This window comes from Oncorhynchus mykiss, chromosome 28 (genome assembly GCF_013265735.2).
Source record: "Oncorhynchus mykiss isolate Arlee chromosome 28, USDA_OmykA_1.1, whole genome shotgun sequence".
In the NCBI taxonomy this organism is placed as follows: Eukaryota; Metazoa; Chordata; class Actinopteri; order Salmoniformes; family Salmonidae; genus Oncorhynchus; species Oncorhynchus mykiss.
Window position 1 is genome coordinate 28,217,336 of NC_048592.1, and position 19,953 is coordinate 28,237,288.

Sequence of the window (19,953 nt, forward strand, 5' to 3'; positions counted from 1 at the left end):
GCTCCGGCAGAGGCGCCGGACAGGCGGGAGGCTCCGGCAGAGGCGCCGGACAGGCGGGAGGCTCCGGCAGAGGCGCCGGACAGGCGGGAGGCTCCGGCAGAGGCGCCGGACAGGCGGGAGGCTCCGGCAGAGGCGCCGGACAGGCGGGAGGCTCCGGCAGAGGCGCCGGACAGGCGGGAGGCTCCGGCAGAGGCGCCGGACAGGCGGGAGGCTCCGGCAGCGCTGGAGAGGAGGAAGGCTCTGGACGGATGGGCCGGAGAGACAGCCTGGTACGGGGAGCTGCCACCGGAGGGCTGGGGTGTGGAGGTGGTGACGGATAGACCGGGCCGTGCAGGCGCACTGGAGCTCTTGAGCACCGAGCCTGCCCAACCTTACCCGGTTGAATGGTCCCGGTCGCCCTGCCAGTGCGGCGAGGTGGAATAGCCCGCACTGGGCTATGCAGGCGAACCGGGGACACCGTGCGCAAGGCTGGTGCCATGTAAGCCGGCCCAAGGAGACGCACTGGAGACCAGATGCGTAGAGCCGGCTTCATGGCACTTGGCTCGATGCCCACTCTAGCCCGGCCGATACGCGGAGCTGGAATGTACCGCACCGGGCTGTGCACCCGCACTGGGGACACCGTGCGCTCCACAGCATAACACGGTGCCTGCCCGGTCTCTCTAGCCCCCCGGTAACCACAGGAAGTTGGCTCAGGTCTCCTACCTGGCGTAGCCATACTCCCTGTTAGCCCCCCCCCAAGAAATTTTTGGGGCTGACTCCCGGGCTTCCATCCACGACGCCGCGCTGCCTCCTCGTACCAGCGCCTCTCCGCTTTCGCCGCCTCCCGTTCTTCCTTGGGGCGGCGATATTCTCCTGGCTGAGCCCAAGGTCCTTTACCGTCTAATTCGTCCTCCCATGTCCATACCTCCTCGCGCTGCTCCTGCTGCTGCTTTCTCCTTTGCCCATTACCACACCGCTTGGTCCTGTTGTGGTGGGTGATTCTGTAAGGGCGTTCGTCTGTAGGAGGAAGAGAAGCGGACCAAAACGCAGCGTGGTGGTTGTTCATTGTAGTTTAATGAAGACACTATACATGAACAAACTAACGAAAACAAGAAACGTGAGAACTCAAAACAGCCCAATCTGGTGTAAACACAAAGACAGGAACAATCACCCACAAACACACAGTGAAACCCAGGCTACCTAAATATGGTTCCCAATCAGAGACAATGACGAACACCTGCCTCTGATTGAGAACCATATCAGGCCGAACATAGAACTAGACCAAAACATAGAAAAACAAACATAGACTGCCCACCCAACTCACGCCCTGACCATACTAAATAAATACAAAAACAAAGGAAATAGAGGTCAGAACGTGACACAATTCCTTCGACCTGATGGCTTGGTTTTTGCTCTGACCTGCACTCTCAACTGTGGGACCTTTATATAGAGAGTTGTGTGCCTTTCCAAATCATGTCCAATCAATTGAATTTACCACAGGTACACTCCAAGTTGTAAAATCATCTGAAGGATGATCAATGGAAACAGGATGCACCGGAGCTCAATTTTGAGTCTCATAGCGAAGGGTTTGAATACTTATGTAAATAAGGTGTTTGTTTTTGATTTGTAATAAATGTACAAAAATCTCTAAAACTGTTTTCGCTTTGTCATTTTTATTTATTTATTTTATTTCACCTTTTATTTAACTAGGTAGGCAAGTTGAGAACAAGTTCTCATTTACAATTGCCACCTGGCCAAGATAAAGCAAAGCAGTTTGACACACACAACAACACAGAGTTACACATGGAGTAAAACAAACATACAGTCAATAATACAGTAGAAACAAGTCTATATACGATGTGAGCAAATGAGGTGAGATAAGGGAGGTAAAGGCAAAAAAAAGGTAATGGTGGCGAAATAAATACAATATAGCAAGTAAAACACTGGAATGGTAGATTTGCAGTGGAAGAATGTACAAGGTAGAGATATAAATAACGGGGTGCAAAGGAGCTGAATAAATAAATACAGTAGGGGAAGAGGTAGTTGTTTGGGCTAAATTATAGATGGGCTATGTACAGGTGCAGTAATCTGTGAGCTGCTCTGACAGCTGGTGCTTAAAGCTAGTGAGGGAGATAAGTATTTCCAGTTTGAGATTTGTGTAGTTCGTTCCAGTCATTGGCAGTAGAGAACTGGAAGGAGAGGCGGCCAAAGGAAGAATTGGTTTTGGGGGTGACCAGAGAGATATACCTGCTGGAGCGCGTGCTACAGGTGGGTGCTGCTATGGTGACCAGCGAGCTGAGATAAGGGCATTATGGGTTATTGTGTTGATTGATGAGGAAAACAGTTTATTTAATATATTTTAGAACAAGGCTGTAACGTAACAAAATCTGGGAAACGACAAGGGGCCTGAAAACTTTCCAAATGCAATGTGTGTGTGTGTGTGCGCTTGCGTGCATGTACAGTGCCTTGCGAAAGTATTCGGCCCCCTTGAACTTTGCGACCTTTTGCCACATTTCAGGCTTCAAACATAAAGATATAGAACTGTATTTTTTTGTGAAGAATCAACAACAAGTGGGACACAATCATGAAGTGGAACGACATTTATTGGATATTTCAAACTTTTTTAACAAATCAAAAACTGAAAAATTGGGCGTGCAAAATTATTCAGCCCCTTTACTTTCAGTGCAGCAAACTCTCTCCAGAAGTTCAGTGAGGATCTCTGAATGATCCAATGTTGACCTAAATGACTAATGATGATAAATACAATCCACCTGTGTGTAATCAAGTCTCCGTATAAATGCACCTGCACTGTGATAGTCTCAGAGGTCCGTTAAAAGCGCAGAGAGCATCATGAAGAACAAGGAACACACCAGGCAGGTCCGAGATACTGTTGTGAAGAAGTTTAAAGCCGGATTTGGATACAAAAAGATTTCCCAAGCTTTAAACATCCCAAGGAGCACTGTGCAAGCAATAATATTGAAATGGAAGGAATATCAGACCACTGCAAATCTACCAAGACCTGGCCGTCCCTCTAAACTTTCAGCTCATACAAGGAGAAGACTGATCAGAGATGCAGCCAAGAGGCCCATGATCACTCTGGATGAACTGCATAGATCTACAGCTGAGGTGGGAGACTATGTCCATAGGACAACAATCAGTCGTATATTGCACAAATCTGGCCTTTATGTAAGAGTGGCAAGAAGAAAGCCATTTCTTAAAGATATCCATAAAAAGTGTTGTTTAAAGTTTGCCACAAGCCACCTGGGAGACACACCAAACATTTGGAAGAAGGTGCTCTGGTCAGATGAAACCAAAATTGAACTTTTTGGCAACAATGCAAAACGTTATGTTTGGCGTAAAAGCAACACAGCTCATCACCCTGAACACACCATCCCCACTGTCAAACATGGTGGTGGCAGCATCATGGTTTGGGCCTGCTTTTCTTCAGCAGGGACAGGGAAGATGGTTAAAATTGATGGGAAGATGGATGGAGCCAAATACAGGACCATTCTGGAAGAAAACCTGATGGAGTCTGTAAAAGACCTGAGACTGGGACGGAGATTTGTCTTTCAACAAGACGATGATCCAAAACATAAAGCAAAATTTTCAATGGAATGGTTCAAAAATAAACATATCCAGGTGTTAGAATGGCCAAGTCAAAGTCCAGACCTGAATCCAATCGAGAATCTGTGGAAAGAACTGAAAACTGCTGTTCACAAATGCTCTCCATCCAACCTCACTGAGCTCGAGCTGTTTTGCAAGGAGGAATGGGAAAAAATGTCAGTCTCTCGATGTGCAAAACTGATAGAGACATACCCCAAGCGACTTACAGCTGTAATCGCAGCAAAAGGTGGCGCTACAAAGTATTAACTTAAGGGGGCTGAATAATTTTGCACGCCCAATTTTTCAGTTTTTGATTTGTTAAAAAAGTTTGAAATATCCAATAAATGTCGTTCCACTTCATTATTGTGTCCCACTTGTTGTTGATTCTTCACAAAAAAATACAGTTTTGTATCTTTATGTTTGAAGCCTGAAATGTGGCAAAAGGTCGCAAAGTTCAAGGGGGCCGAATACTTTCGCAAGGCACTGTATATGAAGCAGTCAGCTTCTCGATGCTCTTCAGGTAGAGCAGAGCATTCAGACCTAGGCAGTAGTCCTCTATCAGGGTGAAGTCCTGGTTTTGCACAGCACTGCAGATCTGTGAGCTGCTTTTGTTGTATTCATACACACATGGACGTACAGCTAGAAGACACTATAGTGCCGTTATGCCCACACATGGCCAATGCCAACCACACACACATTCAGACTTCAGATAAGTAGACAACATGGACTTATGGTCAACTTATCTGAATAGGGTCCTAAGCAATGTGTCTGTCACTAGCAGGCTACTGTATATTTTTAAGATGTAGCAGAAGACACACAGTGCTGCAGTGGCCTAATGTGTCAAAACCACATCCCTCCCTACACTGTTTCCTTTTACACTTTAATGCATGAGGGGAGCACCTCTGGCCTTGTGGAAATTAAGACACTAAAAAGTCAAAGTATGGGAAAAAATAATTGACCCTACTACAGGTAGTTAACCACATATTCAGATACATCTGGGAAGTTACAGAAGGGGGTTTATTGAAATGTATTCTGTATGGTAAGTAACCATTTAGTGATGACATACAGCAGTGGTAGATGCTTATACCATCAAACACACAGAGAGAAGGGGAAAAAAACACTGTTGCTTGCTCTCATAACCAACCCTCTCATAGGTGACACACATGGTGTAATGTGTGCGCTAATAACCAGGAAACAGGCACAGGGAGTGAATTTAATAAATAAACAAACATGGAACAAAACAAGAAACACGAGTAGTGTACAGACATGAATCATATAAACAGAAAACAAAACGACTGAGGAAAGAACCAAAGGGAGTGACAGATATGGGGGAGGTCATCAGGAAGGTGATGGAGTCCAGGTGAGTCTCATGAGGCGCAGGTGCGCGTAACGATGCTGACAGGTGTGTGTAATAATGAGTAAACTGGTGACAACGTGCACCAGAGAGGAGGAGCGGGAGTAGACGTGACAAATGGGCCTTTTCTCATTTGGTAAAAGGCTGCCCTCCACCCTCTCTCCTCCGTGACCCGAAAACTGATGTGGTCGAGGAGATGCCAATTCGTTAGTAGGTCGAACGGAGGAGTGTCCCCTCCTCAATAGCCACCTTTCATTGACGATAGTCATGTGTGTCCTACCTGAGTCCTTTGCGGAAGAGCTTTGAAATCTGCCACACCCCCTTTGAATCAGCTTTTAAGATGCACTGCACAGCTAACTTACCTTGTTTTTATTACTTGTGCACATTTATTTTGGGATCCACCCATGTAAACATAATTTGCCTGATGATGCGTGAATGAAAAATAGATTCTAATTTCATAGAAGCTAGCCGTACCCTTATCCTCCTCTGTTCCTCTGGTGATGTAGAGGTTAACGCAGGCCCTGCAGTCCCCAGCATCACTCCCATTCCCCATGCACTCTCATTTGTTGACTTCTGTAACTGTAAAAGCCTTGGTTTATGCATGTTAACATTAGAAGCCTCCTCCCTAAGTCTGTTTTATTCACTGCTTTAGCACACTCCGCCAACCAGGATGTCATAGCTGTATCTGAATCCTGGCTTAGGAAGACCACCAAAAATGGTTGAATTTCCATCCCTAACTATAACATTTTCCGACAAGATAGAACTGCCAAAGGGGGCGGAGTTGCAATCTACTGCAGAGATACCCTGCAGAGTTCTGTCATTACTATCCAGGTCTGTGCCCAAAGAATTCGAGCTTCTACCTTTAAAAATGCACCTTTCCAGAAACAAGTCTCTCACCGTTGCCGCTTGTTATAGACCGCCTTCAGCCCCCAGCTGTGCATTGAACACCATATATGAATTGATTGCCCCTCATCTATCTTCAGAGTTCGTACTGTTAGGTGACCTAAACTGGGATATGCTTAACACCCCGGCCGTCCTACAATCTAAGCTAGTTGCCCTCAATTTCACACAAATTATCAAGGAACCTACCAGGTACAACCCTAAATCTGTAACCTTGGACACCCTTTTAGATATCATCCTGACCAACTTGCTCTCTAAATACACATCTGCTGTCTTCCACCAGGATCTCAGTGATCACTGCCTCATTGCCTCCGTGCGTAATGGGTCAACGGTCAAACGACCACTCCTCATCACTGTCAAACACTCCCTAAAACACTTCAGTGAGCAGACCTTTCTAATCAACCTGGCCCGGGTATCCTGGAAGGATATTGACCTCATACCGTCAGTAGAGGATGCCTGGTTGCTCTTCAAAAGTGATTTCTTCACCAGCTTAAATAAGCATGCCCAATTCAAACAATGTAGAATTAAGAACAGATATTGCCCTTAGTTCACGCCAGACTTGATTGCCCTTGACCAGCACAAAAACATCCTGTGGCGTACTGCATTAGCATCGAATAGCCCCCGCGAAATGCAACTTTTCAGGGAAGTCAGGAACCAATATACTCAGTCAGTTAGGAAAGCTAAGGCTTGCTTTTTCTAACATAAATTTGCATCCTGTTGCACTAATTCCCAAAAGTTTTGGGACACTGTAAAGTCCATGGAAAATAAGAGCACCTCCTCCCAGCTGCCCACAGCACTGAGGATAGGAAACACTGTCACCACCAATAAATATACGATAATCTATAGTTTCAATAAGCATTTTTCTACGGCTGGCCATGCTTTCCACCTGGCTACCCCTACCCCGGCAAACATCTCTGCACCCCCTGCAGCAACTTTCCCAAGCCCCCCTGCTTCTCCTTCACGCAAATCTAGACAGCTGATGTTCTGAAAGAGCTGCAAAATCTGGATCCCTACAAATCAGCTGGGCTAGACAATCTGGACCCTCTCTTTCTAAAATTATCAGCCGAAATTGTTGCAACCCCTATTACTAGCCTGCTCTACCTCTCTTCCATATCGTCTGAGATCCCCAAAGATTAGAAAGCTGCCATGGTCATCCCCCTCTTCAAAGGGGGAGACACTCTAGACCCAAACTGTGACAGACCTATTTCCATCCTGCCCTGCCTTTCTAAAATCTTCGAAAGCCAAGTTAAACAGATCACCGACCATTTCGAATCCCACCGTATCTTCTCCACTATGCAATCTGGTTTCCGAGCTGGTCATTGGTGCACCTCAGCCACGCTCAAGGTCCTAAAGGATATCATAACCGCCATCGATAAAAAACAGTACTGTGCAGATGTCTTCATCGACCTGGCCAAGGCTTTTGACTCTGTCAATCACTGCATTGTTATCGGCAGACTCATCAACTACTTCTCAGATAGAGGTAAGTGTGTCAAATCGGAGGACCTGTTGTCCGGACCTCTGGCAGTCTCTATGGGGTGCCACAGGATTCAATTCTCAGGCTGACTCTTTTCTCTGTATTTATCATTGATGTCGCTCTTGCTATTGGCGATTCTCTGATCCACCTCTATGCAGACGACACCAGTCTGTATACATCTGGCCCTTCTTTGGACACTGTGCTAACGAACCTCCAAACGAGCTTCAACGCCATACAACACTCCTTCCATGGCCTCCAACTTCTTTTAAATGCAAGTAAAACTAAGTGCATGCATTTCAACCGATTGCTGCCTGCACCCTCCCGCCCAACTTGCATCACTACTCTGGACTGTTCTGACTTAGAATATGTGGACAACTACAAACACCTAGGTGTCTGGTTAGACTGTAAACTCTCCTTCCACACTCCTTCCGCATCTCAAATCTAAAATTAAATCAGCTTCCTATTTCGCAAAAAAAGCCTCCTTCATTCATGCTGCCAAACATACCCTCGTAAAACTGACCATCCTACCGATCATTTACTTCGACGACGTCATTTACAAAATAGCCTCCAATACCCTACTCAGCAAATTGGATGTAGTCTATCAGAGTGCCATCCGTTTTGTCACCAACGCCCCATATACTATCCACCACTGCGACCTGTATGCTCTCGTTAGCTGGCCCTCACTACATATTCATTGCCAAACCCACTGGCTCCAGGTCATCTATAAGTCTTTGCTAGGTAAAGCCCCATGTTATCTCAGCTCACTGGTCACCATAGCAACACCCACCCGTAGCATGCACTCCAGCAGGTATATTTCACTGGTCATCTCCAAAGCCAACACTTCCTTTGGCTGCCTTTCCTTCCAGTTCTTTGCTGCCAAAGACTGGAACGAATTGCAAAAATCACTGAAGCTGGAGACTTATATCTCCCTCTTTAACTTTAAACATCAGCTGTCAGAGCAGCTTACCGATCACTGTACCTGTACACAGCCAATCTGTAAATAGCACACCCAACTACCTTATCCCGATAATATTACTTACCCTCTTGCTCTTTTGCACATCAGTATCTCCACTCGCACATCATTATCTGTACATCTATCACTCCAGTGTTAATGCTAAGTTGTAAATATTTCACCTCTATGGCCTATTTATATCCTTACCTCCCTACTCTTCTACATTTGCACACTGTACATAGATTGTTCTATTGTGTTATTGACTCTACGCTTGTTTATGTGTAACTGTGTTGTTTTTGTCACACTGCTTTGCTTTACCTTGGCCAGGTCGCAGTTGTAAATGAGAACTTGTTCTCAACTGGCCTACCTGGTTAAACAAAGGTAGAATAAAATAAATAGCTTACCTTTGACCTTTTTCAAAAGGAGGCGAGAGAGGATGGAGGTGAGAGGACACAGTTGAGCAAATCCAATTGAGAAAAGGCCCTTGATATCCTCATTGGTGACTCAAACATCGACCCAACATGTACCTTCCACACCTGCCATCTTTCCCTAATAGGCTAAGCATTATATTTTCTGGCATCTTTCACCTAATAGGCTAAGCATTTTATTTTCTGTCACCGAGGCTCTCAGCTATTTATGCTACATTATTTAGTGGCATAACGACAATGTTGCATTTATTTATTTATAAACAGATTTCTGAGGCTGGGATCCCCTGCTGAGATAATAGGTTTATTTGCTCTAGCAATTTGTTCAGTGTATTATATTAGGATTTACATGAAGCTTGTTACTGTCAATCTGTTGCCATAGCAGCCGGGGGTATACACACCCAAAGCGTTGGGTAAATTCCTTATTAGGTGACAAAGCTTTGAGTGAAAGAAGAGAATGTTTTGGTGTTGGGAAAGGTGGAAGGGAGAGAGAGAAGAGGAGAGAGCTTTAGAAAACAACTTTTGGTCTTTCTTTACATAAACAAACTCATTTCATTTAAAACTCAACCCCCCCCCCCCCCCCCCCCCTTAAAAATACAAAAACAAAAATATATCCTGTACTGCATACATTTACCTTACTCACCTTTCTATCTACCACATGATACCAACCAACATCACAATTCCCACTCCTACAACTGTGTATCCAAAACATCTTCCCAGCTATACAGACAGCCCCCCCAACACATCTCCTCAAACATCTCTACACATTTTATATTTTATAGAACTCAAACTCAACCCTAAGGCGCGCAGAGACCATCCCATTAAACAATAGTAAAGAGTCTGTTATCCCCCCCACCTTTGACCCTGTTCCTCCTTGTTAGCCAAATGGCTAACTTTGCCTGAGCAAACAGAAAGTTCAACAAAACACATTTGCCTTTCTCCTTGCTCGAATACCTGTATCCCATTATGAACACCTCAACAGTAAAAACCACCCCCAACCTCTGACACAGACATTCCAACAGAGACATTAAAGGCATTAACCTGGTGCACACAGAAAACACATGAATCACAGTTTCTTTCATTTATTTTTCTTTACAGAAAAGACACCCCTGCCCGATTCCCGGTTCAACCTGTGCCAACCAGCTGTTAGTGGCCAGGGCTCCATGAAGAACCCTCCCCTGGAGGTCCCCTGACCTATTTGGTACTGGGGGTTTGTAGAGCCCCTTCCACCTAAAACCCACCATACTCTCCACCCCACATACCCCCTGCCACTGATGTGCCTTCACTCCTGTTAGGCTCCTAATGTTCCTAACCTTAACACAGAGCTTGTAGAGGGCTTTACCTCCCACATCCTCATACTCCCCCAGGCTCGGAGTGTTAAAATCAAACAAGTCCTCCAGACCACCTTGCCAGTCTCCAGTCTCTGCCGTCACCTGCAGTGGTGGAAACATTGGTGGCCCCTCTCCCTGTGGCCGCTCAAACATCCTTCTTACCGGCTCAGACAGTGCCTCCTGGACCTCCTCCAGGAATCTCTCCAGCAGCCTAAGAGACGTTATGGCAAATATCTTGTAGTCCGCACAGAGTAATGCCACAGGCCTCCAATTCTTAAGTTCACACAAGTCTCCTTTTTTGGGCAGGAGAGTCAGAACCGCCCGACGGCAGCTCATCGGCAACTCTCCTACCTCGACACATTCACGCAACATGCAAAAGAAATCCTGTCCAATTATTCCCCAGAATTTTTTATAAAACTCCACTGGGAGTCCATCGGGAGTCCATCGACCCCCGGTGCACGACCGGGGGACACACAGAAAACACATGTGCACGACCGGGGGACATCTGGGTTACGGCCTCTGCCAGTTCCTGTGCCAGAGAGAGCTTAGGGAGCCCTGCGAACAAGACTTGAGCACACATAGGATCACACACTTCTGCCCTATACAATTCAGTATAAAACTCCACAGTCCGCTCCCGCATCTCCCCCACCACAGAGGTCACCCGCCCATCAGACAGCCGTAGACAATGCATACCCTTGGCTTCACCACTCTGTCTTTCCAAACCAAAGACGAAGGAGCTGGGAGCATCCATCTCCTTGAGCATGGAGAACCTAGCTCTTACAAGTGCTCCCTTTGCTTTAACCTGGAAAAAACTGCCCAGGTCCCTACGCAATTCGGCTAAATTAGCCTGGAGGCCTACATTGCCTTGCCCCACCATCTCTGCCTCTATCTCACTAATACAACGCTCTAGTTCCCCCAATACTCTCCTAGCCTCTGAGGATGAGAGAGCTGTATACTGTTGACAGAAAAGTCGAATTTGGACTTTCCCCACATCCCACCATTGACTCAGAGACTCATAATCCTCTCTTCGCTGCCCCCACCTTTCCCAAAAGGTCTGGAAACCTGAGCAAAAAGTGGCATCTTGTAATATGTGTAATAGACAGCCGAGCCATGGTTATGTGATGATCCGAAAACCCCACCGGGAGAATGGTAGAGCCCAGCAGCCTATTGCGCTGATTGCTAGACATGTAAAACCGATCAAGTCGGGCTGCACTCACCCTAGCCCCAAAAACCTTCACCCATGTATACTGTCTTGTGTTTGGATGTTTAGTTCTCCAAACATCCACTAGGTCGAACTGATTAATGATGTCCCTTAACACTCCCACTGACACTGAATGAGGCTCTTCCCCATTTCTGTCTTTTGTAAAATCCATTGTACAGTTCCAGTCCCCTCCGACCACCAGCATCTCCTCAGGCGCTACCTGTGAGAGTTCCTGTCTAAGACTCCCAAATAGAACCCATCTTTCTCTCCCTGTGTTAGGCGTAAACACATTTATAAAGACAAAACCCATGTTGTTAATTTCTGCTTTAACAACAAGCAGCCTACCTTTACACACCTCCTTTGAGGAGCAAAGTTTTACAGACAGCCCCGGTGCAAAAAGGACTGCCACCCCTGCACTAACATTTGTCCCATGGCTCAACACACTTGCCCCTTTCCACCAGAGTTCCCAATCGACTTCTTTCACCACATCACTATGCGCCTCCTGCAGAAACAACACCTGTACTTTTTTTTGTTTTACATATTCACCCAACACACTCCTCTTTTCTGCATCTCTGGCGCCATTTATATTAAGCGAGCCTACCCGAAGAGTCTCCATAAGAAGTGGGAGAAAAGCCAGCAAAGAAAGAGACCAATAGCAAAGCTCAAAAATCCCCAGTGCCATAAAGAAAATATACATCTAAACCGTGTCTGAAGGTAAACCTTTACGCACTGTTGTGACCCACTTCCTCAACCTAAACCGTTTCCTGGGTGAGAGGACACCATGCCCCTCATTTTTCATAGCATGTTGTACTGATCTTACAAACTTTCTCGGATCAGAAAAAAAGCCTCAAGATTAACTTTTTTCCCCTTAGTCTCATTCAGGAACCTTGTCAATTCTCTCAACGTGTACTTAGACCCCTTTGCTTGACTGGCTGTCAGCTCCGGGCCTGTTCACCGACCGCGAGCAGAACCTCCTCCACCTTAACTCCATTCTTAGGAACACACCTGAATCCATGCCGTATCGACAGCGTCTCCTCCGCGCTAGGCTGAGAAGCCATCGCGCACACCACACCTTCCAAACCCCAGGAAAGTTACTCTGTCCTCTTCCACCCTAACTTTGAAAAAAACTGTGGATACCGCTAAAACAAATATTGCATTAACCCTCCACCATAGAAAATAACATGTAGAGAGAGAGAGAGAGAGAGAGAGAGAGAGAGAAGAAGGAAAATCCTGGAGAAAATTCCTGATGTTACTGATGATGGCAAATACATTAATAATCATATAGAATGCAAGCTCTTATTAAAAATGGATCAGTGTTGAATATCAGACAAAAGACAGAGATGAATGTTCCACTCTAAGCTGTTTCCAATAGATCCTTAGCCCTCAGTTCCCTGTCCCTGTGTGTGGTTAAATATCAATTCGCATGAAATAGACATACACTTAGGTTCTCAGTGTGACTATACTGAAAATACATGTACTGACACACACCTAGACATTTAGTCAGCAGTTTGTGCATTTTATCAATTGTCATAATTTGTCATCTCACACCGTCATATCACACAACCTAACTACAGTATAACACAAGTTAACTGCAGTATAGCACAAGTTAACCGCAGTATAGCACAAGTTAACTACAGTATAACACAAGTTAACTACAGTATAGCACAAGTTAACTACAGTATAGCACAAGTTAACTACAGTATAACACAAGTTAACTGCAGTATAGCACAAGTTAACTACAGTATAACACAAGTTAACTACAGTATAGCACAAGTTAACTACAGTATAGCACAAGTTAACTACAGTATAGCACAAGTTAACTACAGTATAGCACAAGTTAACTACAGTATAGCACAAGTTAACTACAGTATAGCACAAGTTAACAACAGCACAAACAGGTTGTGCATTTTTTTGTTTATGTCTCTGTTTACCTGTATAACAGAAGCTCCAGCATGGAGGAACTGTAGGCCTGTATCGGCTGAGTCAATCCTCCCAGTCACTGGGATTAGGAACCCAGACAGGGCCCTGCCAATGGCGGACACCACACACATCGCATTACCTGTGGAGAGGGATCTCAGCATTCTCAGACCTGATTTCTTACAGAAGATGAGATAAATTCAGATTCGTAGTTGTGTATATGTCAGAGTTTTTCTTTTCCTCAATCTCTCCAGAACAGAAATAAATACAGTGTTATATATGAAGAAAACATACTGACAATCATCCAATCGCTATCTCTTGCCCACCCATGTGGTCATACACGCACACTCACACATACACACGCACACACACACCGTTCCCCCCTTACCACACTCCCCAATGTGGTCCAATCCAGCTCCCTCTATCTCTCGTCTCTAACTGGCTGTCAGGAGTCCCTGCAGGATGGGGTTGGCTGTGCTCTGTGATCAGGCAGACAGATGGAGGCATTTTTCACATTACATTTAACCTGGTTCCCCCACTAAGCTCTCACTCATTGATCACTGTACAGCCTTGTCCACATTCATCTGGCCAGAGGCGCTCACACACACATACGCGTGAAAGAGCACACAAATAAGTATAGACACACACACACACACACACACACACACACACACACACACACACACACACACACACACACACACACAATAGGTTGACAGATAAAGACAGCACCTTCTGTCTCCACCCATGCTAAATGATCTTCATTAACTAATGCCAGCCTCTGAAATTGGGATGATGAATTGAATCAAAGCATATATTTTTGCATATCTTCCATGGATGGTTAATCGTATGCATATTCATGGCTCTTTCTCTCCACCCTGTTTCTCAGGCGCTTCTATTTTTCTTCTCCTCCTACATTTCCTCCCCTCCACCTCTTTCTGGCTAAAGTCTCCTAAAGTCTCCTACAGAACACAAAGTCTCCTAAAGTCTCCTACAGAACACAAAGTCTCCTAAAGTCTCCGACAGAACACGTAAAGTCTCCTAAAGTCTCCGACAGAACACGTGAAGTCTCCTAAAGTCTCCGACAGAACATGTAAAGTCTCCTAAAGTCTCCTACAGAACACATAAAGTCTCCGACAGAACAGGTAAAGTCTCCTAAAGTCTCCTACAGAACATGTAAAGTATCCTACATTATGTTGGAATTATTAATTTGTGTTCTGTAGAAAAGTCTGGATGGAAGTTGAAATAAAAATGCAGAGGTACAGAGGTACGCTGTGACCGCCGAATTGAAAAAGATTTGCGCTTTTATGTCGTCAAAGTACACTATACACTCTACATGGAATGCTTGTACTGAGTGTGCTTGCAATATACACTACTGTTCAAATGTTTGGGGTCACTTAGAAATATCCTTGTTTTTGAAAGAAAAGCACATTTTTTGGTCCATTAAAATAACATCAAATTGATCAGAAATACAGTGTAGATATTGTTCATGTAAATGACCATTGTAGCTGGAAACAGCTGATTTTTAATGGAATCTACATAGCCGTACAGAGGCCCATTATCAGCAACCATCACTCCTGTGTTCTAATGACAAGTTGTGTTAGCTAATCCAAGTTTATCATTTTGGAAGGCTAATTGATCATTAGAAAACCCTTTTGCAATTATGTTAGCACAGCTGAAAACTGTTGTAGTGATTAAAGAAGCAATAAAACTGGCCTTTTTTAGACTAGTTGAGTATCTGGAGCATCAGCATTTGTGGGTTCGATTATAGGCTCAAAATGTCAAAAATTAAAGATCAGTCGTTTCCAGCTACAATAGTCAATTACAACATTAACAAAGTCTACGCTGTATTCCTGATCAATTTGATGTTATTTTAATTGACAAAAAAATTGCTTTTCTTTCAAAAACAAGAACATTTCTAAGTGACCCCAAAATGTTTTATGTTAGTGTTTGAAATCCAAGGGAAATTAACTGATATGATTAAGCGCATAATGTCATGTGGAAACATTATCGATGTCCTACAACAAAAAATGTAGCCTATGCATTTTTTTTTACATTCATACCATTGATTCATTCCTCTCCTAGCAGGCCTACTTAGGTACTGAAAAAAGACACAGGCCAGAAAAATACAACACCCCTCAAGAATATACTTCTCCTTTCCTTTTAGAACCAAGAGGGGCTGCCTATGTTTTACGTCAGTTGGACATCAAATCCTGGCCAAAAGCAAAAATGTGTGATCTCTCTCACTCACACACACACACACACACACACACACACACACACACACACACACACACACACACACACACACACACACACACACACACACACACACACACACACACACACACACACACACACACACACACACACACGTTAGCTGTCTGTATCTGTAAGGTAACAGCACATGACAAAGTGTTCATGTGTGTTTGTGTTACCTACCAGACATTCCTCCATAGGTGGTGCGCTTGCCCTTGCCGATGCCAGGCCAGGGAGTGCTGTCAGGCCCATCATTCCAGACACTGTGTTGGTGGCAGTGACTCCATCTGCCCCTCCTATGAGAACATGACCACAGCCACCATTGAGCTTGATATTGCTGAAATTCCAGTCATTACAAAATGGTTGGCTGCTGCACCTTCCCCTCCATCCCCCAATCTACAAATCCTTCACCACTTCTCCCAACATGGATGCCCAGAGTGCCCAGAGGAGGAAGTAAAGAGGAACGTGTGAGAAGAGATTAGAGATGCGAGAGGGAAGAGGAGGAGGAAGAAAGAGAGAAAAGAACGGGGAAACTAAGCCGGATCTTATTTCATTTTAGACAGACAACATGAACAGAGATTCATATTGAAACCACTGATGGACTCAGTTGCCATGGTGATGTTCTATGCTCCCAAAGGGAAAATAAGTTAAAGTCAAGATGGACTCAGGTGTTGTTACCTTCGTGTGCATCCTTGGCAATGTTCATGACATTGGGAGTGAGCTAGGCGAGAAGAAGGGGATCTTGGCAGTCTGGCTTACCCAGCAACAGATGTTCATCACCAACACTGGGACCTACAGATTCAGTTTGAGGAAATCAACATTTAACTTATCATATAATGACATCTAGCAGATGCTTTTATCCAAAGCAACTTGTTTAGACCACTCACCAGAATAGCTGTTTGAATGTAATTTATATCAACACACAATTCATATGGGTGATCCTGGGAATCAAACCCACTACCCTGGCATTACAAGTACCATGCTCTACCGACTGAGCTACAACGGACCACTATGATATAATACTAAAGTTGTCCTCTGAAGACGGCTGTTGCTGACTCAATGTAAAAAAAGAACAATGATTTCACCCATTTCTCATGGGTGTTAACTTGTGAAGTGTAGTAAATTGTGAAATGTGTGAGGAATTAGGCCACTAAACCAACCTCCATCTGTTGTAGCATCGGTTGACATGTGGGAGGTTTTTGCAAATATAAAAATGTTCTCGTAATGTAGGCATAGTCATACACACGCACGCAAGTTCCTCTGGGTGCCCTTTAAGATGTGACAGGAAAGCAAAAGCTGTTGTGTACGAACATGTCCATTCAAACACCCTGCAGCCTCCCTGTTGCTTTTTCACTCCTGCAACAGCTCGGTCCGCTCTTTCTCTGCGCTTTCCTCTCTCTTCCTTCTCCTCCTCTTTCTCTCTCTCTCTCCCGCTCCCTCTCTCTGCTTCTCTTTCTCTCTCTCCCTCCCTTTCCTTCTCTATGCTTCATCCTCTCTCTCTCTCTCTCTCTCTCTCTCTCTCTCTCTCTCTCTCTCTCTCTCTCTCTCCACCATTTCACAGGGCACAGAGTTCAATTATTTTTCATTCAAATGTCCAATACTTGTTGGCACATTCTGTACACATATTGGCAGTGGTATTTTGCGCTCCTGTTTTAACTGATGTGAGATTGACGATGGCTGAGCCAAGGTGCTGTGGTAAAGGCTGTCTGTCTGTCTGCCCACACCACTGAACACTTTTTTTCTGAAGATACTGTATAGATAGTACTGACTAACGAGCAAGTTGTAAAGTCAACCGTTTCCATGGTGCATCCAACCTTATGAATAATGCAGCTGTTATTAAAGTGAGTCAATCTGTATCTTATGGTGTGTTTGTGATATTTGTATATGGCAATGTGATTAGCCTGTGGTAACATTTGTCAGTTGACACCATTAAAAGCTGGTTTAAGCACAGCATACTAAATTGCTATTTAACAGTGCAGGTCTTCTTGCTCAACGAGAGCCTTTCTCTGTGGCTCTCTAAGTGTGAACTCTGTTCCGCTCTGTGTTTGTGTGTGTATTTTCAGTATTGTAAATGTGTACGAATACACTTATATGTGTGTGTGCCTACCAGCATGGGTCGTTGGAGGGAATGTAGGTGGCATGTGTTTTTATCAAGGCTGGTAGAGAAATACCAATGAGAAAGTCTGACCGGGGATAGAAACTGGAATATAAAGACAGGTTGGTTGTTTAGCAACAAATCTGACACCTGTGCAACTATGGGGCAGAACAGACTGGGTTGGCTTAGCCTGTTGACAACATGTAAACTATATTTAGTCTCCAATGTTTATTGAAAACATACATACATTTTCACAATGAGCACTTGTTGTCTCCCAAATTCATCGCTACATTTGTTAGTTAGCTAGCTAGCGAATTTTTTGCCATATTAGCATTGACATGAAATCAGTCAAAACACCTCAAAATAAGACATGTTGTCAAGAACAAGATGAAACTAGCTGAAATGAGCCACTTACAATTCACCACATGGCAGCTTCTTGTCATTGTTGCTAGCTATCTGGCCATCCAGAGTCTAAACAACACACTGCTTTCTGCCCAATTGAAGCGCTCACATCGTTTTCGTGACATAGTCTGCTAACCCGTCTATATGAATGAGAGAACACGGATGAAAGCGGGAAAATGTATGATTTCGTTGTCGATTGTAATGTATTTTGCAACTTTGGATCATGCAAATAAAGCTTATTTTAATTTCGAAAGGCAAGAGTGAATAAAAGTCAACAAATAGATTAAAAGAAAAAGAAAATGAGACAGGAGAGAGGAATAGACAGAGGAAGGGAAGGAAATATGAGAAACAAAGACGAAGAGGAAGGGAGAGAGCGGGGGAGCAGTGTTAATAGCTATGTCAACAGCAAGAGTAATGATGGAGAAATGACAGATCAGGGGAGGAAACAATGCCTGTCATGTCCATTATGGGTAGGGCTGTTGTGGGATGGAGCTTATCTGCAGTTTGCAGGAAGAAAGGAATAGGTGTGTACAGTGCCTTCGGAAAGTATTCATACACCTTGACTTGTTCCACATTTTGTTACGTTACGGACTTATTCAAAAATGGATAAAATAAAATAAATCCTCATCAATCTACACACAATACCCCATTATGACAAAGCGTAAAACAGGTTTTTAGAATGTTTTTCAAATGTATTAAAAATAAAAAACACAAATATCTTATTTACATCAGTATTCAGTCTCTTCCCCAGCCCCTCTTCCTCTCTGTCTCAACTCACTCCATAGAATTGGCTCTTCCTCACTCATTCTTAAATGGAAGAAGTTTGGAACCACCAAGACTCTTCCTAGAGCTGGCCGCCCAGCCAAAATGAGCAATCGGGGGAGAAGGGCCTCTGACAGAGCTCTAGAGTTCCTCTGTGGAGATGGGAGAACCTTCCAGAAGGACAAGCATCTCTGCAGCATTCTACCAATCAGGCTTTTACGGTAGAGTGGCCAGACGGAAGCCACTCCTCAGTAAAAGACACATGGGAATTTTCCAAAAGGCACGTAAAGACTCTCATACCATGAGAAACAAGATTCTCTGGTCTGATGAAACCAAGATTGCACTTTTTGGGCTGAATGGCAAGCGTCACACCTGGAGTAAACCTGGCACTCCATCCAACCTGACAGAGCTTGAGAGGATATGCAGAGAAGAATGGGAGAAACTCCCAAAATACAGGTTTGACAAGCTTGTAGCGTCATACCCAAGAAGACTCGAGGTTGTAATCGCTGCCAAATGTGCTTCAACAAAGTACTGAGTAAAGGGTCTGAATACTTAAGTAAATGTGATATTTCAGTTTTTTGTGAGTCTTTCTTGCAAATATTTCTAAAAAACAGTTGTTGCTTTGTCATTATGGGGTATTGTGTGTAGTTTGATGAGGGGAAAAAAACAATTTAAACAATTTTAGAATAAGGCTGTAATGTAACAAAATGTGAAAAAGTCAAGGAGTTTGAATACTTTCCGATTGCACTGTATGTGTGTATACGCATGCATGCAGGTGTGTGAGTGTACAATACAGGCTTACTAGTGTTTCTGGAGGGCTAAGGGTATGTGTGTTAGCCTCTGTAACTGATGCTTCTGGTAAGAACCTAATGTCCTCACAGATGGGGGTGGTACTGGTCTGTGAGTGAAGCATGCACACACATATATAGAACCTTACACGCACGCACGCACGCACGCACGCACGCACACACACACACACACACACACACACACACACACACACACACACACACACACACACACACACACACACACACACACACACACACACACACACACACACACACACAGCTTATGTGACAGCTTATTAAAGCCCTGGGGCTGACAAGTGTGTGTGAAGCTGCCAAAGTCACTGGTCTGCAAGGACCTCTCTCAGCAGTGTGGATGTAAAAGAACAGCCTCCTACATCAACCTCCCCTTAGGCCTCCCCAGACTCCTCATACCCCTTCCCACATGCCACACAAACCCAAGCCCAGAGAGAGGTGTCATCCTTTGGAGAGCTGTAAATTTAGTGGGGGG

The 19,953-nt window shown here is 44.5% G+C and overlaps 1 pseudogene; it reads right to left on the reverse strand.

Annotated features, from left to right (window-relative positions):
- Positions 1-19,953, reverse strand: part of LOC110508200 — a 173,334-nt pseudogene that overhangs the window by 23,460 nt on the left and 129,921 nt on the right.